General features: G+C 38.1%; 1 protein-coding gene across 4 annotated transcripts in view; it reads right to left on the reverse strand.

The window, feature by feature from the left end:
- The window catches only part of ERC2 (ELKS/RAB6-interacting/CAST family member 2), a 943617-nt gene that overhangs the window by 643433 nt on the left and 278118 nt on the right, over window positions 1–22066 (reverse strand). The gene's annotated exons all lie outside the window — the stretch shown is intronic.

Raw genomic sequence — 22066 nt, forward strand, 5'->3', positions numbered from 1 at the left:
AAAATAGTTTGTTCATGTGTGTATTCTGTGGCTGGTTTTATAAGGCATGCTTGGAATTTGACTGTGAGAGGAAAGGAAATTAAAATCTACTAATGGGAAAAAGGATTCTCATTTAAAATACATTAAGTAAAATTAAATAACAGAATCTTGACTTAGTATCACTGATATATTAAATATTAAAAATGTATAGCAACTAGAAATAATATATCACAATGCTATGATTTATTTGGCAAGCAGTCAGCTTCCTGTGTGACAAAAAACATTACTGCCTTGAAAGGCATCTCTAACCTATTCATTTACAGAGTCAACTAGAATGTGGGATTCATTGAGAAAAATCAACCATACACACATTTTTTAAAAGGAAATAATAGATTATACACACAAGATAGAGCATAATAAGAAATGATGCATTAGAAAGTAGAGAAGAGATAGCTCTTACAAGGGGGAAAAAATTCCCCAAACTTGATTATTAGATTCAAATCAATTTTGTGAATGAAACATGTGGAAAGTTTCATTTTAAGTTTTCTCACCATCACCATCCAACTGCCACCTAAATGTACAATTCCAAGAGTTTATATACATTTATAACTGAATAATAATTAAAAACAAAACACCAACTCAATTTTTAACAATTAATTTTTTAAGATCTAAAACACTAAGAGTTCCAAAAATAAAGACAATGAATATGCTATTCAATTCATAACTAATTCATTAAAAAACTTAGAAACAAATGAGTCTGTCCTGACTTTGTGGCTATTTTCTATTTTATTTTCCTGCAGTATGTAATCATTATCATCATTAAACTGTCATCATAGTTAAAAGGAAAACAAGGAACAGCAACAGCTACTTATTGGGCTCCACTATCTATGTGCCAAGATGTAAGTGCTCACAGTGCTGGAGAAATTTTATTAATTCTCAGAAAAAAAAAAACCCAAGAAGATGAAATAAAGAGAAGCTAAAATTTGTAAGAGTATGAACTGTTACATTCTGTAGTATTCCATTTTCCTTTTAAAACAGCATTTACTGCATTTTTTCCAGTAATAAAAGTAATACAATTTAAACTTATTGAAAATGGAGAAAATCTCTTCTAATGCCACCATCCAGAGATAACCATCATTAATGCTTTTATGTATAGCCTGCTAGTCTTTTTGTATTTTAGATGCAATTTCTGATGTCTTATGTACTTCCAGTTTGAATGAGGGGAGTGTTATGGACTGAATGTGTTGTATGCATCTAAAATTAATATTTTGAAAAACTGCATGTCCTAATAGAATGATATTTAGAAATGAGGCCTTTGAAAAGTAATCAAGGTTAGATGGGTCATTAAAATAGAGCCCTTATGATGGGATTAATGCCCTCAGAAGAAGACAAACTAGAAAGCTTGATATCTCTCTCTCTCTGTCTCTCCCTGCCCCACCAACATGAGAACACAGCAAGAAAGGGGCCATCTGCCAGCCAGGAAGATAGCTCTCTACAGAATCCTACCATGCCAGCACCCTGATCTTAGACTTTCAGCCTCCAGAATTCTGAAAATTTCTGGAGCTTCTGATCAAGATGGCAGACTAGGAAAATGCATTACTGGCATTCTCCTATGACCATATCAAAATTACAACTAAGCAACAGAACAACCATCATTGAGAACTACCTAAAATGTAGCTGACAGAAGTACTATAACAAAGGCTATAGAAAAGAAGCCACGCTGAACTGGTAGGAGGGGCAGAAATATGGAACACTTTAGTCCCACACCCACATATGGCAGTAAAAAGTCAGAAGGGATATCTCCCCACTGAGGTTCCCCACTGAGGAATAAGAGGTCTGAGCCCTACACCAGTCTTGCCAATCTAGACCACCAGTGTTGGAAAAAGAAGTCCTTATAACTTCTGGTTGTGAAAACCAGCGGAGATTGTGGCTGAGTGAGACAAAGGACTTTTGGAGTCCCAGGCATTCCTCATAAAAGGCCTGCTCACTGACTTACTTGCTGATAGATTCACTCACTGTGAGCTCCAGCACTGAGCAGCAGCTCGAAGGGCACTAGGGACATATGGGGTAGAACTGAATTGTCTTGCTTTAAGGTGGGGGCTGGAGGGGCACCTTTTCCCCAGACATTGTTCCTTTGCTGAGCCCTACTGCTTCAGATGCAGATGGGAAACTTACCTGAGTCTCCATCAACCTGGCTCACACTATTCACCCTGCCCTGATGATTCCCTGAGACCCCATCCACCCAAGCCACTTCTAGTGGCTTTTCCATACAAATGGCCTGCCTTGGCTCAGGCTCCATCTTTCCTAAATACCTCAAGAATTCACAAAACTCAAAACAAGCAGCATCTGACTGTAGCATGCTCTGTACCTCTTGCTCAGTGGTGCCGTGACTAGCACTAGTGGCAGCTGGACTTGGTACATACCTTTGCCTTTCCTGGGTACCTCCAAACCCAGCACAAATAACAACCATCTTCACATTGCTTTATAGCCCATGACCCATGGCCCTGGGAAGGCAGAGGTGGCCGCTGACCTTGGCCTGTACCTCCTGGGAGGCCCCAGACCCAGTGAACCCAAAACTAGCCTCAGACCACAGAGTGCCACCCAACCACCTCAACAAGTGACACACTCAAGGGTTGGATCATCAGGCCTCAGAGCCTCACTGAAGCAAGTTTTGTATCTTGGGGTTGGCTCCTGCATAGCAGCAACTCTGCTATAGTTGTGGCCATCCTCATAGCCAATAGGTCTGGAGATAAATCCCTCCCATTGATGCACCAAGAGCATTCAAGGCTCAAATACAACAGAAGGGTGCACACAGTCCATGCAGGGGGTGCACCTAGAGCACCTGGATTGGGTGACTGGGGAAGCTGTGCCACTGGATCCTACAGGACACCTACTACACAAGACCACTCTCCCAAGACTGGTGACATAGCAGATCTACCTAACATAATAAACAAACACAGGGAGGCAGCCAAAATGATGAGACAAAGAAACATGTCCCAGATGGAAGAACAAAACTCCAGAAAAAGAACTAAATAAATTGTATGCAAACAAACTACCAGATACAGAATTCAAAGCAATGGTTATAAAGATGCTCAAGGAACTTATTGAGAACTTCAACAGCATTAAAAAGGACATAGAAAACACACACACACACACACACACACACAATCAGAAATGAAGAATACAATAACTGAAATGAGTACATTAAGGAAAATCAATAGTAGATCAGACGAAGCAGAAGATCGAATCATCAATTGGAAGACAAGACAGCATAAAACAATCAGAGCAGCAGAAAGAAAAAAAATTAAGTAAGGATAATATAAGGGACCTCTGGGACAACATCAAGTGTAACAATGTCTGTTTCATAGGGATACCAGAAGGAAAAGAGAGAGAACAAGGAGTTGAGAACCTATTTGAAGAAATAATGACCTAAAATTTCCCTAATTCGATGAAGGAAAAAGACAAAAATCCAGGATGCACAAAGAATCCCAAAGAAGATGAACCCAAAGAGGCCCACACTAAGAAACATCATAATTAAAATGGCAAAGGTTAAAGATGAAGAGAGAATCTTAAAAGCAGCAAGAGAAGAGAGGTTAGTTACCTACAAGGATCTCCCATAAGACTTTCAGCTGATTTCTCAACAGAAAGTTTGCAGGTCAGAAGGGATGGACAAAAAATATTTAGAGATGAAAAGCAAAGACATGCAACCAAGCAAAGCTATCATTTAGAATCAAAGGACAGATAAAGAGCTTCCCAGATATGACAAAGCTAAAGGAATTCATCACCACCAAACCAGTAGTACAAGAAATGTTAAACAATCTTCTTTAAAAAGTATAAGAAAAAAAGATTTAAAATATGAATTATAAAATATCAATCAATACACATCTATCAACAATTACTTTAAGTGCAAGTAAGATTAAATACTCCAATCAAAAGACACATGATGGCTGAATAGATAAGAAAGCAAGAACTTTATGCTATCCACATTTTTGTTTTTTTAAGACCTACTTAAGATCATAAGACACACACACAGACAGAAACCAAAGGGATAGAAAAAATATTTCATGAAAATAAAAATGAAAAAAAAAAGCTAGGCTAGCAATACTTCTACCAGACAAAATAGACTTTGAAACAAAGGCTATAAGAAGAGATAAAGATGGACCCAGCAATTCCACTTCTGGGCATTTATCTAAATAAACCCAAAACACTAAATCAAAAAGGTATATGCACCCATATGTTCATTCCAGCATTATTTACAATAGCCCAGATATGGAAGTAACCTAAGTGCCCATCACTTAGATGAAAGGATAAAGAACAAGTGGTGCATATATACAATGAAGTATGTTTCAACCATAAAAAAGAATGACATCTTGCCATCTGCAACAACACAGATGGACCTATAGGGTATTGTGCTGACTGAAGTGAGTCAGAAAGAGAAAGACAAATGCCATATGATTTTACTTACATGTGGAATCAAAAAAACAAAATAAACCAACAAGCAGAAAAGAAACAGACTCATACTTACAGAGAACATTTGGAAGGTTGTCAGATATAAGAGTGGTCAGGGGGGTGGGCCAAAAAGGTGAAGGGACAAAGAAGTACAAATTGGTAGTTACAGAATAATCCATGAGGATATAAAATACAGCATGGGGGATATAGCCAATAATATTGTAATAAGTATCTATGATGTCAAATACAAACTAGATTTATCAGGGGGATCACTTTGTAAGTTATATAAATGTCTAATCACTGAGTTGTACACCTGAAACTAATATAATATTATACAAAAACTTTAACTGAAAGATAGAAATTATATTTTAAAATTTTTTGTTTTTTTAAGCCACCCAGTTTGTGGTAATTTTGTTATGGCAGCCCAAGATGACACATTAGGGAGTCATCCTTAGTGACTCACTTGAGTTCTGAGCTATGAGAACTCTGTATATAAAGAGAGCAGCAATAATAAAAAGGCTATAAAAAAGAACTTCTAAAAGTTCATATGAGGTTTCTTAAATAGCAAGTCTTTTAAATCAATATTTTTCCTGACTACAAAATTAAGACGTGCTCATTATAGAAAACTTGAAAAACTGTAGATGATTATGATTGTCTAATATCCCACAACGCAGATATACCAATTAACATTTTTATTTAATACCCATAAAAGCCTTAAGATTATTTTTTACTTTGCAACATAGAAAATATCAATATGATATAAATATCTTCCCTTTATTAAGCTCTAAGTTGACTACTGAAGAGATTTACAAATATCTAAGTAGAATATTTATGATTTTACTGTAAGTTAAGTGTGGAAGGAAGGGCAAGTATCTGTATTTCCTATATAAATCTCCTAGAAGTTCAGACCCAAGTTTGAAGTGACCATATTTATATGTATGTGTGTACACATGTACATGTATAAATGTGTCTGTGTATACTGCAATATCCTTCGTAGTCCTCATATCTCATACCTCACATTTTTATAGCATATGGTTGAATTTCAGGTCTCAATCACATAGGCAAAAGAAGAAGAACCCCTCAGTTTTCCTCTAAGACAACCCTGGATGCTTTATATAGTTAGCAATGACCACAACTGCCAACTTCTAAATGGGTTAGAAGGAGCTTTTCACTGAACTTTAAAAAATCACAACTGCTAAAGAAAGATCAGAACTGAGTTAAGCTAGAAAATATCTTAACATAGAAAATCCCCTGGATCTATAAACATCTGAGTTAAAATTTCATCAAATGGTGAAACACATTTTGAAAATAATATCTTTAACTTTTATTAATTTTCTTAAATTAACCAACTTTCCTTTTCCTCACAAACTTCTATCTTCCTTTAACTATAGGTGTCCCAAAACAGAAGGAGGAGGAGGGGGAGGAAAACAAAAGAAAAGAAAGAAGTGGGTATTGTGGAAGTCACTTTAACAAGGGTTAATTGTTTTCTGTTCTGATTAATACTTCTTTTCTTACATTGTAAGTCAATATCAGGGGCAACAGAACTCATACCTAAAATTATGAGCATATAGAAAAGGAGAGAGGAGAATATCATTAAAATCTAGAGAGAAGAACAGATACTAAATACATAAACATATTAGATGGTGTATTTATTGTGCCCAAGAAGATGCTCAAAATGCCAAATCAGAGAAAGACATGAGGAGATACAAGCATGAAAAATAAAATTGAACAACATGCCTGCCGTGGGCATGGCTTCCCAACTGACTCACTTTGAGCAGTTCAGGGGGAAGAGGGTTTTTCCTTTCAAAAAATCTCCAAAACTTGGACTTCTGGCCAAGAAGGAGGTGTAGGTAGACACACTGTACCTCCTTGCACAACTGAAATAAGGACAACAAAAATTTAGAAACAAAATAACAACCAGTACTGACAGAAAATTGAACTGTATAGAAATCCGACAACCAAGGAGTTAAAGAAGACATACTTATCCAGACCCAGAGGAGGGGTGGAGTCAGACAGCGTAGTATAGAGGGCGTGCAAAGCAGCAGCTGGCAGACCCTGGCAGGCGCACGATGTGGCAGCAAGCAGACTGGCATCGAGCAGACCCAGTGAGGTGGCGGATTGTGCACGGGTGCAGCTCGCAAGCTGGCTTGTGGAACCAGGTGGTCCCACATTCGCACACAGATAAACCAGGCAAAACTGGGGAGTGAGACAGACCGCATAACCCTGGGCTCCAGCTCAGGGAAACAAAGCCTCAAAACACTGATTGAAAACACCTTTGGGGCTTGAGATGCTGGGAGAAACTCCCAGCCTCACAGGAGACTTTGTTAGAGAGACCCACAGGGTCCTAGAATGTACATAAGCCCACCCATATGGAAATCAGCACCAGAAGGGCCCAGTTTGCTTGGGGGAAGCAGTGAAAGTGACTGAAATCCTGTAGAGAGCAGAACAAGCGCCATTGTTCCCTCTCTGGCCCCTCCCCCATATATAGAATCACAACGCAGTGATTGGGTTGCCCTGCCCTGGTGAACATCTAAGGCTCCACCCCTTACTACTTAACAGGGGCATTGAGACACATACAAAAAATGGCCCAAATGAAAGAACAGATCAAAGCTCCAGAAAAAAATACAACTAAGCAATGAAGAGATAGCCAACCTATCAGACACACAGTTCAAAACACTGGTAATCAGGATGCTCACAGAATTGGTTGAATTTGGTTGCAAGTCAGATGAAAAAATGAAGGCTATGCTGAGTGAAATAAAGGAAAATGTGCAGGGAACCAATAGTGATGGGAAGAAAACTAGGACTCAAATCAATGGATTGGACCAGAAGGAAGAAAGGAACAACCAAACAGGAAAGGAAGAAATAAGAATTCAAAAAAATGAGAGACTTAGGAACCTCCAGGACATCTTGAAACATTTCAACATCCTAATTATAGGGGTCCCAGAAGGAGAAGAGAACGAGCAACAAGTGGAATATTTATTTGAACAAATAATAAAGGAGAACTTCCCCATTCGGGCAAAGGAAATAGACTCCCAGGAAGTCCAGGAAGCTCAGAGAGTCCCAAAGAAGTTGAACCCAAGAAGGAACACACCAAGGCAATCATAATTACATTAGCCAAGGTAAAAATAAAGGAGAGAATCCTAGAAGCAGCAAGAGATAAGGAGACAGTCACCTACAAAGGAGTTCCAATCCGACTGTCAGCTGATTTCTCCAAAGAGACCTTGCAGGCAAGAAGGGGCTGGCAAGAAGTATTCAAAGTCATGGAAAGCAAGGACCTACATCCAAGATTGCTCTATCCAGCAAAGCTATCATTTAGAATGGAAGGGCAGATAAAGTGCTTCTTGGATAAGGTCAAATTAAAGGAGTTCATCATCACCAAGCCCTTATTATATGAAATGTTAAAGGGACTTATCTAAGAAAAACAAGATAAAAAACAAAAAACATGTATAGGAAAATGACAGCAAACTCACAATTATTAACAAGCACACCTAAAACAAGAGCAAAAACAAACTAAGCAAACAACTAGAACAGGAACAGAACCACAGAAATGGAGATTACCTGGAGGGTTAGCAACAGGAGAGTGGGAGGGGGAGAGAGGGGGAAAAGGTACAGAAAATAAGTAGCACAGATGGTACGTAGAAAATAGACAAGGGGAGGGTAAGAATAGTATGGGAAATGTAGAAGCTTATAAGCATGACACATGAACATGAACTAAAGGGGGGAATGTGGGTGGGAGAAGGTGTGCAGGGTGGAGGGAATGAAGGGGGAAAATGGGACAACTGTAATAGCATAAACAATAAAATATATTTTAAAAAGAAAAAATAAATAAGTAAATAAAATCTAAAAATCTCTAAAACTAGATATGTCTGAAAACTTATAGTTAAGTAGAACCATTAAAGGAAACTACTTCATAAGTCTTCATGCCTAATGTGGTCTTTGGATGGATTCTGCCTTTCAGGAAAGACACTAAATGTGCATGCTCACTGACTCTAAGCACTGACCTGGAATAGAGATTAAAGAATGAAATAGACACTGTGACATCATGAAAAGGAAAGTTTTAGAAGGCAGAGTGACATTTTACTCCAAATTATCAGAGATTTCTTCATCTGAACATCTTTAAATATTGTTTACAACTGATATTTTTACATAATATATGTAGTGATTTTCAGATACCTTGATAATGTTTCACAAATAAGCAAGCTGTCAAAGCAGAGAACTGTAGGCCTTCCTCAGACATGGGGAAAGTGAAACACAATGCAGAACAGATTTTATGTCCACCGAATACAAATGCTCTGTTGAAAGGGGGTTCCCAGGGTCAAACGAGTCTGAGAAATACCCATTGGAGATTCCCAGTGCATATGAGTATTCATGGCTCTGGGAAGTCCTGCAGCAAAGTATTTTATTTTATTTTATTTTCCCACTATTATTCCTATAGTAGTCAATTCTTAGGAAAAATAAATTAGGACTTGAATGATCACATTAAGCTCACAGTAATACATAAAAGTGAAGAGTCAAAGCAATAATTTGGATTCTTCAAGGGAAACTTGCCATGATTACATCCAATTTAAAGTAATTGGGGATTTAAATATCCAAATCACCTTGTCAGCTTCTGTCACTCGAAAGTTGTGTGCTCAGCTCTGCTCTGAGCCCAGAGCGGCAGAAGAATACTGAGGCTCCCATGCTCCTGGAACCCACCACTTCCTGTTTCAGGTGGTATTTTTCAAATAGTCTTGAGATACAACAACCATGAAACTGTTTTTCTTTTATACTATTTTATGATTAAAACTGTAAGAATGTGGTGGGGGGAGCAGTTAGGGAGAAAAAAAAAAACAACTGAAAGGTGTTTGCTTCATTCCCCATTAGTTAGAAAAAAAATATCTGAATTGAATATCTCTTTCAAATAATTTCCTCTCACATATTCATAAAATAATACTTGTAAAAATTTGAGACATAAATTGCAGATCACAACTCCTTAAAGATTCATACCAAAGACTATTTTATATCTGTCATTCAAAAGATAAAGGATAGGTATTTGATGGGAAGCTAGTAAGTAAACTACCAGAATTGAGCCCCTAGTAGGGAACTACCCAATGCTCCTACCCTGCTGGTTCTTCAACCAGTCATGAATATTAGCACCAGCCCATGAGTGCAGGAACTACAGCAAGGAGGATGAAAGTCACATGGGGAGACTGAAATAAGTTTCTCTCTGCTTTATCTTTTATTGGAAAATAATTTTTGGATTTTTCTAGGATATGTCTGCTCTAGTTGATAGTAAACTTAGATACAGGGAGCTCCTTCATTCAATAGACATATATTGAGAATCTGGTGGGTGCCATTCACCTTGCCAGATGTGTGAGTTACCAGGTAGATCTCAACAAGATTCGTGGTCATCCTTCTCTCCCTATCATGAAGCACATGCTAGAGCCTTGTTACTCAGTGACATCGCCTGAGAGATTTTTAGAAATGCAGAATATCAGGCCTCAAAAAACAACTACAAAATATAAATCTGCATTTTCAGAAGGTCCTCAGGTGAACAGGGTGTTTTAAATGATGGCAGGTGCCCATCATATATAAGGGACAAGACTGACCAAAGCTGAGGAGACCACGAGAACTTTACTGCCCAAGTATATGTAGAAAAATATGAACCTACTCTCAAAAGCTACCCAACTTGGCATAAGTGTAAAGAAACCCTGGGATTAAACTTTCTGGAGCATCTTTGCCAGGCTTTTGACTCTTTTTTTATGTTTGTCAAACATTACATTCCCCTTTAAAACAAAAAACAGATTTCGATTCTTGTATAGGAACTGTGAACACTGAAATGGTGAGTGGGTGAAACATCAGAAAAGCAACAACATTTAGTTACAAAAAGTAACAATTATGTTATTGGTGAGTGTCACAATGTGCCTTCCTTTCAAACACAGTAAGAATTACTGGTTTCATTTTAATATCAGACCAGGAAAGAAAACAGAAGCAGTTTTTACAAAGCATGGAACTCACCGTGATCACATATCAGTCTACAGAGGTTGATCAACAAAGTTAGGGCCAATTCTGTTTGAAGAAGATGTGATCTAATGTTCAGGAAATGTTCCTACATAATTATATTACACTTTATTTAGAATAAAATTCTAGACTATTATTACTGGATACCACAGAGGCTCTTGAAGGCTTAAGCTTTAAAAATCATCTAGTTGTAGTTGCAAACATAACTGAACAGCCCTTGGTCTTAGGCTGAGTAATGCCCTGCTTTTGGAAGTTTTTACTGTGTGGGATTAACCATGGTTATGTGAGTCCAAGCTCAGCACTCCAGAAAAAAATGTCAACTTGTGCCTAAGCCATGTTAGGAGGAAAACCAAACAAAAAAAATCAAAAACTTTTCTTCTTGGGCCTTATTAAAATATAAAGAGTTGATGACCAAAATCAGAGGATGACACGGCACATGCTCTTCTCTGGTGGTGGTACTTTTATGTTTGTCTGTTTGCTCAGAAGGTATCTAATTATTTATAACAAAATATACAAGCACAGTATCAGGTTGGACTAGTTAAAATTAAAAGCAGTTAGTGCTTTGATGTTTCTCTTCATGGCCTCATTTTCCTACTTCTGACTCACTCTTCATGAAGCCCGTGCTCTGGAAGTGTCCTTCCTTGCGTGCATGCTGTCTCTGTGCGTGCTACTAATGACTCATGGCAGAGATGTGTCTCTAGCAGTGTTTTCTAGATAATGTGTGGCCTTTGAGGTTTTGGTCTCCATGTATAAATTTCTTCAGGTTGTTAATGGACTCAAGTCAAACAAAAAGACCTAGAGACAAAATAATGCAGCTGACCCTTAGAGAGTTACAAACCTAGATGAAAATCCTGGATCAGGCTTTTACATATTTGAAATAGAACCATGCTCAAGAGCATGTTAATAAAGTTACAAGTAAAATATAATTCATGAAAGGTACCCATTATGGAACCTCACCCGGAGAGTACAAGTTTGCCATTATTATCACAAGCCCATTCACCAGTTCTGTGAGGTGTACACACAGAAGACAACAGCTGCTAGTTTCAGTCCACCCTGTTAAACTTGTAAGCACGTTCCTAACCTTCCTATTCCTATAACCTAAGGTTGTTATGCGAATTAAATGAGTGACATGTAAACCTTCCAGGACATAGCGAACACACAGTAGGTGCTCTGTAAAGATAACCTTCCTTCCTGTCCCTGTGGTAGCATATACCTATTACATCTTTGTCAGTCTGCTCAGCTTCTTTTCCTTGTGAACTCTACTTCCCCCAATTCCCTGTGGTTTTAATGGGGTTTTGATGTGTGACTGCCCTGTGGCAAGTTCCATGGATCCTCTGAACACAATGATTGATCCAGGAATGAGCTCAGGATGCTGCCAGGTGAGTAAGAGTCCTTTTAAGAGACTGAAATACAGACAGGGGTCTCTCCCTTTCTAAGTTTACATTTCTACATTTCTCATTTTCTGAGATGACAAGCAATAAAGAAAATACATGGCTTGGTTGTGACCTTTTTGATTCCATGAATTAAGTCTGCCTGAATTACTGGACCCTATAATAACATCATTTGAATAGCCAGATACAGCTATGTCTACATCATCCACTTCCCCAAATACCAGATTACGTAGCAGGGTTTCAGTCATTTGTAACCAGAAGAATATGACACAGAAGTGATAGTGTAAAAGATAACACCAAAATATAATTACATATAATATTCTAAAAGTCTATAGGTAGAGATATGAAAAATGGGTAAGACCACCATAGCAGAGTCAAGAAACCTAAAGAAAGCACAGAAGCCTATTATGGGGTTTGGAGATAGATATGAATAAGATTATAATAGAGAAGATGAAATTCTTTCCAGCCAGAAGTAATAATATACACAAATTTAAGAGTATTTAGCATGGTGTCTAGCACATAATATTTAATAGTATAAACTTTAAAAATAAGAGAACAAGGATAGAGTATGTATCAAGGAGGAGTAAGAAGATATGGCTTACTACCAAGAATAGACTACTTTTAGTTGCAGAAGAGCTGAAAATGAAAGGAAGATGAAACCAAATGATCACTGGTCTTCAGAATCAAGCCAAAGTCTGTATTTGGGTCTGACTGGGAGTCATTTATAACTAGTTAAAAAAAAAGCAGTAAGATAACCTGTGGAAAGTTAATAATCAAAACAGAAGCCAAAATGGAACTTGAGACAATAGAGATGATGGATCATCAGCCTAGAAGTGAAAGAATTCTCAGACATGGGTGAGTATCAAGGATAGGGAAAATGGTACAGGAATCAACAAAATAAAAAAGGGGTAAAAATTAATGAAAATCATGAAACTGTCACAGAAAATGAGAGTGAAGTTTCAGGAAGGAAGATAAGTCACAGAAATGTTTGGAAAGACTAAAGACTAAGAAAAAATATTAGGATGTCATTGGTGACATGAGGGCAGTTTCAATGGAGTTGCGGTACCATAAATGGAAACTGAAACCCAGCACTTTAAATACCATAGAGTAGGGGGTGATTCTTGAGTCTTTCAACAATAGTACAGCACAGGGCAAGAACCAACCAGAACAGATACCACCTGGAGTCCTGGAATCAGGTTTTGAAAGTCCCTGTGGGGCTAGGGTTTAACTCTTTAGTTGCTGGATTTGGGGATCCCAGGGTAATAACTCCAGTGAGGAGGTATTCCTCACATCCAGTGAGGGATGACCATGGACACACCTCAATATCTTAACAACTATTGTAGCTGCACCTGTGCCTCCCAGCTGTACATCAGCCCCATGTATAAAGCTGTTTCAGTGAATACTGCAAGGTTTGTACATCCCCAGTGCAGCACTCACAAATCCAAAATCACTTCCATTTCCATGAGTCTGTGACACACTAATGCAGAGTCTTTCCAATGCCAGTCTATGGACTAGGTTTATCAGAATCATCTAGGGAGTAAAAACTATTGTGACTTGGCTCCACCCGCAAAGTTTTCATTTCAGGAGGGAGGGTGACACAAAAGTCTGTATTTATTTGTAAGTTCCTCAGTTTGGAAACATCAAAAGATTTATTTTTATACATGTTTTCTTCCCTGCTTATGTTAAAATATATAAATACATTTGCATTATCTGTACATGGAAAAATGAATGGCATGGAACAGAAGCAAACACCATTTCTCCATTCTGGTATTAAAAATGCAATGAAAGCAACAACAGCTAACACCTATTGATTACTCGTGCAAGCACTATTCTAGAAAAATTTCATTACTCTTCCCCCTAACCCTATGAATTTAGTACTTATTTTATCCATTTTAAGGTCAGGAAATCTACAGAAGGCAAATATCTTGCCTAAGGTTTTCCCTTTGTTGAAGTAATTTTCTAGGCCCAAGGTGGAGCTGCTTCTGCCCAGTGTGCCACATGAACAAATCAAAACTCAGATAACTTGCAAGTCCCTGTAAGTGTTACACTTGACCAGATATGTAGAGTGTATCCAGTCATCCAATCCCCAAGTGCCAAGCTAGCTCTGGACTCTATGCTTATTTCCTTGTTCCTTCTCATGCCAAACAAGGTGAACTATGTAGCCCCAGCTATTAAGATATTTTCTATTTTTCTCTTCCTTTGGCCCTGTTTTTCAGTTCTCCAAATGGAGACTGCCTGCTTCATGAAATGTTAAATAAAATCTGCTTGTATCACTTCAATTGTTTTCTTTAATCATTTTTAACACCTTTAATAATCTGGAATGGTTCCTTCCACAAAGGCTTCCTTTGAGTAGGGAAGGAAGCCACACACTGGGAGGTGGCTGTCTGTCCCCACACCAAACTCAGGAGAGACTGGCTTCAGAGAATGTGTCCATCTAGAAGCTGGGCTGGTTTGGTCCTTTCCATACAGATTTTCACCTTTAAAAATCACAAAGCGAGGTGGAAAGAAAATGGCAGAGTTTGGGGTAAGGGGAAAAGGTAAGAAATTTCAGAAACTGCTTCCAGATGAGAGAGCAGTCTTCAGTGTTCTTGGCCTGGCCCGCCCTAAGGTGGGATGAACATCTACATTCACATACATTCAAGAGCAAAGAGGTTTTGAAATCCCAGAGGTTCAGTGAAACTCTACTTTGCAATTTCAGGAGTCATAAGAACTTGGTAATATGATCAGTCTATTCTCTTCCAATGCTCTTTAGGAAAAAACTGGGTGAAGAAGTTCTCCTTCCTGGCCTTCTAGCAACCTGAACTTGGTCTTCCCATTCCCTTGAACCCACCACTCCCAAGTCCCTGGCAGCCCTGGTTTGGGGCCTCATTCTTAGGATTTCTAAAACATACCGCAAATCCCTCTATGTTCAACCAGTTTGTCTCATGGAAAAAGCTACAGGCAGCAGAGGAATTCAGGCCACCCCAAGTCACCAGTGTGGCCTGATGGATGTGGAAACTGGACCATGCCTTGGGGATGAGACATGTGACAGCCGGCACACTGTCATTACTGAAACTTGAAAGGGGAAGTTCACATGAGGCCTGTGGTTGACTTCTAAACCCTGCTGGCGGGGGTGCAGGCCAATAAGGAAATTGCAATCCCTACATAAACAATAGACTAGGAACCTGAGCACCAGCAAGGGGGAGGGCAGGGGCTGCTGGCCTGATCAGGACTGGCCAATATGGAGCAAACATAGCAAAGAAAGACTTAAACTTTGTAAGAATGTCATGTCAATTCAGACACCCTAGGCAGGTCCTTTGAGAGTCCAAATAGCTTGCCACCAAGCCTCCAGGCTTGGAAGAATTGTAAAAGCAGGACACTAAATCCAATCCCTTCATGTGCCATGAGAATAACAAGAGCCAGAAGGGACAAGTGACTTGCCAAAGGCCCAACAGCCAAAAAGCTTAGTCCCTAGGTCATTTATTATGCCAAAAGCCCAATAGGAGTTGCTATTTTTTTCCACTCATTCCTCCTTTCAAAGATGTTTTTAAAATCTTTCTACAAGCAAACTGTGTGTGTGTGTTCAGAGCTAAGACTTGCCTGAATTAAGTTTATTAAATCCTTTCTCTCCAGTGGTCCTTGCTCAAATGTACCACCTCTTTTTTACAGGTAAAACTCATTTCCCAGGCTGAAAGGGAAGGGATGGAGAAGAAAAGGATTCCTTGAGCATCTATTATGTGCTGGGATTTTCCCATGCCTAACTCCATTTTAATCCCCCACTTCCTATGCATGCTAGCATCATGGTCCCATTGCACAGATGGGAAAGCCAGGGCTTAGAGAAGCAGGGAGAAGCAGAGCCAATTCTCAATTGTCATAAATAACCTAACCTTCTCCCTCTTGGAGCCTCCTCAGTTCAGCCTAGCAAAAGAAAACAACAATAGAAGAAATTGTGTATTTTAAAGCTTTTGGAAAAATAATTTTTCTTCTAAACAATTTATTGTTGTTTTTCCTAAATAATAATCCCTAATCATTCCTATACAATGAATGCACATTAATGATTATATAAAAATTTAGGAAGAAAAAAAATCCTTTATAATTCTCCAACCAGAACTAGTGTCAACATTTTGGTACATTTTCCCCCTAAGCTTTTATTCCACATTGATAAATATATCTTCTTTATATATTAAGAATATTAAATCTCTAACTACTATAAACCTTAGACTATATATATATCTCTTAGTTGGTTATTTTATAGTCCTATTTTAATTTTTTTAACTTTTAAATCATCAAAGTTATTTGTCCTTTCCTCTGTAATATCTTTATTTTTTAATAACAGTTTTATTGATATATAATGCACATACCAGAAAATTCAACCTTTAAAGTATGGTTTGTGCAACCATGACCACTATCTAATTTCAGAATATTTTCACCACCCAAACTGCTGTACCATTAGTGGTCACTACTTTTTCTCCTCTCCCCTAGTTCCTAACAGCCACTAATCTAATTTCTGTCTCCACGGATATGCTTATTTTGGACATTTCATATAAATGGAATTATATAAAATGTGGACTTTTGCAATTGGTTTCTATCACTTAGCAAAATGCTTTCAAGGTCCTTCCATGTGGTACATGTATAGGTTCTTCATTTCTTCTTGTTGATGAGTAATATGCCACTGTTTGGATATACCACATTTTGCTTATTCATACAAGATAATGGACATTTGCATTGTTTTAGGTTTTTGGCTTTTATTAATAATGGTGATATGACTATGCCTCCTCACACAACCAATAGAAGGACAACAACAAATTTAAATACAAAAAACAACCAAACTGACCAAAAATTGAACTATATGGAAGTCCAACAAACAAGGAGTTAAAGAAGAAACATTCATCCAGACCAGTAGGAGGGGCGGAGATGGGTGGCCAGGATGAGAGGACTCATGGTAAAGCATCAGCTGAAGGACCAGGGTGGGCAAGGCATCAGCCAGTGGACTGGGTGAGGCAGTGGCTAGAGGAGCAGGTGTCCAATGTTTGCGTGCAGATAAAGTGGGAGGAACAACTGGGGAGTGAGACAGGCTGTGCAGCCCAGGGTTCCAGTGTAGGAAAAGAAAGCCTCAAAACCTCTGACTGAAAAAAAACCTGTGAGGGTTGAGGTGGTAGGATAAACTCCCAGCCTCACAGGAGAGTTTGTTGGAGTGACCCACAGGATCCTAGAACATACACAAACCCATCCACCTGGGAATCAACACCAGAAGGGCTCAATTTGCTTGTGGGTAGCAGCAGGAGTGACTGACAGCTGACAGAGAGCTGAACAAGTGGAATTGTTCCCTCTCGGACCACTTTTCAACATACAGCACCACAACACAGTCAGGTGGGTAGCCCCAACCTGGTGAATACCTCAGGGTCCTCCCCTTACTGTATCACAGGCATGGCGAGACCCCCCCCCCCAAAAAAAAAGGCCCAAATTAAAGAACAGATTAAAGCTCCAGAAAAAAATACAACTAAGCAATGAAGAGATAGCCAACTGATCAGATGCACAGTTCAAAACACTGGTAATCAGGCTCACAGAAATTATTGAGTACAGATGCAAAATAGGGGAAGAAGTGAAAGCTATGAAATGTGAAATAAAGGAAAATGTATAGGGAATCAACAGTGAAGGGAAGGAAACTGGGACTCAAATCAATAGTTGGAGCAGAAGGAAGAAATAAGCATTCAACCAGAACAGGATGAAGAAACAAGAATTCAAAAAAAATTAGGAGGGGCTTAGGAACCTCCAGGACATCTTTAAATGTTCCAACATCTGAATCATAGGGGTGCCAGAAGGAGAAGAGAAAGAGCAAGAAATGGAACACTTATCTGAAAAAAAAATGCAGAACTTCCCCAATCTGGCAAAGGAAATAAACTTCCAGGAAGTCCAGGAAGCTCAATGAGTCCCAAAGAAGTTGGACCCAAAGAAGCACACACCGAGGCACATCATAATTACATTACCCAGGATTACAGATAAGGAGAGAATCTTAAAGCAGAAAGAGAAAAGGAAACAGTTACCTACAAAGGAATATCTATAAGACTTTCAGCTGATTTCTCAAAAGAGACCTTGCAGGCAAGAAGGGAATGGAAAGAAGTATTCCAGGTCTTGAAAGGCAAGGACCTACATCCAAGATTGTTCTATCCAGTCAAGCTATCATTTAGAATGGAAGGGCAGATAAAGTACTTCTCAGATAAGGTCAAGTTCAAGGAGTTCATCATCTAAGCCCTTATTATATGAAACATTAAAGGGACTTATCTAAGAAAAAGAAGATCAAAACTGTGAACAGTAAAATGACAACAAACTCATCACTATCAATAGCTTAACATAAAAAAACAAAAACAAAAATGAACTAAGCAAACAACAAGAACAGGAACAGAATCACAGAAATGGAGATCACATGGAGGGTTATCAATGGGGAGGGAGAAGAATGGGGAAAAAGATACAGAGAATAAGAAGCATAAATGGTAGATACAAAACAGACAGGGGGAGGCTGAGAATAGTATAGGAAATGCAGAAGCCAAAGAACTTATATGTATGACCCATGGACATGAACTGAAGGGGGGAGAATGTGGGTGGGAGAGGGTGTACAGGGCAGAAGGGAATAAAGGAGGGGAAATGGTACAACTGTAATAGCATAATCAATAAAATATTTTTTAAACATGAAAAAATGGTGATGTGAGCATTTGTGAACTGTTTTTTATATGTACGTATGTTTTCAATTAAGGTGTATACCTATGAGAAGAACTACTGAGTCACATGGTAACAGTATGTTTAATATTTTGAGGAACAGCCAAATAGTTCTCTAAAATGGACTAAACCATTTTATATTCCTACCATCAATATATGAGATTTTTCCATATCTCCCCCAATATTTGTTGTCCTTTTTATTTTAGCCATCCTGGTAGTAGATAAAGTGTATCTAGCTGTGCTTTTGATTTGCATTTCACTAACAACAAATCATTTTGGACATATTTTCCTATCCTTCTTAACTATTTGTATTTTTTTTATTACTTACTGGTTTTAGAGAGAGGGAATGAAATATCCATATGAGAGAGAAACATCGATCGGTTGCATCTCACACATACCTGACTGGGACTGAAACTGCAACCCAAGCATGTGCCCAGACTGGGAACCAAACCAGCAACCTTTTGGTTTATAGGCTGATGCTCAAGCAACTAAGCCACACTGGCAAGAACCATATGTATGTTTTCCATGGGACATGTCTATTCAAATCCTTTGCCCAATTTTTAATAGCATTATTTATCTTTTTATTGTTGAGTTGTTCTTCCTTTATTTTTAAGTGAATTGTTGAAGTACATTATATATAAGAAGATAGCCAAATCATAGCTTTTCAGCATGATGAATTATGATACAGTGACTATACCTGGGCACATACAAATCAGATCATGAAATAGAATATTATGCCCTGTCTGGTGTGGCTGAGTGTATTGAGTGCTGGCCTGTGAACCAAAGGGTCGCTGGTTCAACCTCCAGTCAGGGCACATGGGGGGTGTGTGAGAGGCAACCACACATTTATGTTTCTCTCCTTCTCTCCCTCCCTTCCCCTCTCTCTAAAAATAAATAAATAAAAGCTTTAAAAATATTACTTGTAATCCAAAAGTTTCCTTCATACCTTCTCTCAACCTCCATACATTTTTCCTTCTCCAGATTAACCACTACGCAGACATCTAACACCACTGGTTACTTTTGCCTATTTTTGAAACACATACAAACAGAATCCTATTGTGTGTTTTCTTGTCTGATTTCTTTCAAAACTGTTTTGGGGGTATTATGTTATTACATGAAGCAATAGCTTGGTCCTTCTCATTGCCGTATAGCATTTCATTGTATAAATCTCCACTGTTTATCCACTCTACTATTAATAGCTATTTCATTTGTTTCAAGATTTTGGTTAGTCTGTATATAATTATATTTTGTATCTTCTTTTTAAATTAGATCTTGTACAACCATTGTTGGATTTGCCCCTGGATATTTTTGTTTTTTTCAATACCATCATAAATGATACTGTTTTCTAAATTTCATTTTGTAATTGTTACTAGAAATGTAGAAATATGATTCATTTTAAAATACTGACAACTTCCCTGGCTGGTGTCACTCAGTGGATTGAGTGCCGCTCTGTGAACCAATGGGTCACCAGTTCAATTCCCAGTCAGGTCACATGCCTGGGTTGCTGGCCAGGTCCCCAGTAGGGGGCATGTAAGAGGAAACCACACATTGATGTTTCTCTCCCTCTTTTCCCTTCTGTCTAAAAATAAATAAAATCTTTAAAAAAATGAATATACTCCTTTTTAAATAAAAATAAATAAAAATAAAATATTGACAACCTATCTGGCTAAATTTATTTATTTCTCTAATAGTTTCTACATGGATTGAGACTCCTTACATACAAATTATGGTGCCTGTGAACAAAAGTAGTTTTACTTCTTCCTTTCCAATTCCTATACTTTGGATGCCCAGAACATTGTTGAACACCAGTGACAGTAATAGGCATTATTGTCTTGTTCCTTGTTCCACAGGGAAAGCTTTCAATATTTAATAATGAAAAATAATGTTTTCTGTAGCTTTCTTATGGCTACCTCTTATTAGATTAAGAAAATCCTCTCCTAATCTGAGTTTGCTGAAAACATTATTATTATTTTGGGGGGAGTCATGGCTGGATGTTGTACTTATCAGATGCTTTTTCCGCATTCACTAAAATTATATGAATTTTACTGCTTTATCCCATTAAATAACATTGATATTTGGTAAATAACATTGATTGATATCCAAAAGTAAGTCCTTGCATTCCTGGCATAAGGACAATTTAGTCCTGTGATTTAATTGTCACTGGATTCAGTTCACCAGATTATTTTACATCCGATTGAAAGAGGTTCCCTGTAAACCTCCTTTCTTGTAATGGCTTTGTTGGGTATTAATATGCAGGTCATACTGGCCTCAAAAATAAGATGGGAGTGTTGCGGGTTCCATTCCCAGCCAGGGTACATGCCTGGGTTGCAGGCCATGACCCCCAGCAACCACACATTGATGTTTCTCTCTCTCTTTCTCCCTCCCTTCCCTCTCTAAAAGTAAATAAATAAAATCTTTAAAAAAAATAAGATGGGAAGTGTTCCTTTTTTTTTATTCTCTAGAATAGTTTCCATATGATTGATGTAATTTTTTTCTTCACATGTTTAGAAAATCCACTGAAAATGCCATCTGGGCCTGCAATTATTTTGTTTGGTTTGCTTTTTGAATTATCAGGAGGTGTTGTTAGTGGTGGTAGTAAGATTTTAAATTCTAGAGTCATTTTTAAATTTTTTTTTAGATTTTATTTTTTTTTTGAGAGAGAGAGAGGAAGAGAGGAAAAAAGAGAGGGAGAGAAACATTGATGTGCAAGAAATACATCGATTGGTTGCATCTTGCATGCCCCCAGCTGGGGACCTGGCCCACAACCTAGGTATATGCCCTGACTAGGAATCAAACCAACAACCTTTTGGTTCACAGGCTGGTACTGAATCCACTGAGCCACACCAGCCAGGACTAGAGTCATTTTTTTTTAATGTATGAAACTCAGATATTTTATTTCTTCACATGTGGTTTTGACAACTTGTATTTTTAAAAGAATATATATAAAATTTCAACTTTATTATCATAACACTGTTAATAAAATCCTCTCATGTTTTTAATGTCAATTAAATTCATAGCAAAGGCCCTCTTTCATTCCTGATAACGGTTATTTGTGCTATCTATTTTCTTTGATTTTAACCAGGATTTGCATTTTTGTTAATCTCTTAAAAGAAGCAGCATTCGTGTAGTCTAATCATAATGCTGATAAATGTGTCTTTAAAAAAAAAAGCAGCAGCAGCATTTGGTTTAGGTCACAGGTACCAAACACAAGGCCCGCAGGCTGAATCAGGCCCTCCACCTTGTTTTATCTGGCCCAACACCTTGTTTCTACCTGGCAGCAGTGCTGAGCTCTCACTTAACTGTTAAGGAGTAGTTATATTATACAGTCCTAAAATTACATCTGGCCCTTTGAAGGCAACCATGAGGCTGATGTGGGCCCCGGTGAAAATGAGTTTGACACCCCTGGCTTAGGTATTCTCCTCTAGTATATGCCTGATTTGTATTTCATTAATTTCAACTTTTGTCTTTATTTCTTGTTTTGAATATTTTGATTACAGTTGACATTCAATATTATTTTATAATTGCTTCAGGTGTACAGCATAGTGGTTGGACAT

Source organism: Phyllostomus hastatus, unplaced genomic scaffold (genome assembly GCF_019186645.2).
Source record: "Phyllostomus hastatus isolate PE091 unplaced genomic scaffold, TTU_PhHast_1.1 phas_contig_16, whole genome shotgun sequence".
NCBI lineage: Eukaryota > Metazoa > Chordata > Mammalia > Chiroptera > Phyllostomidae > Phyllostomus > Phyllostomus hastatus.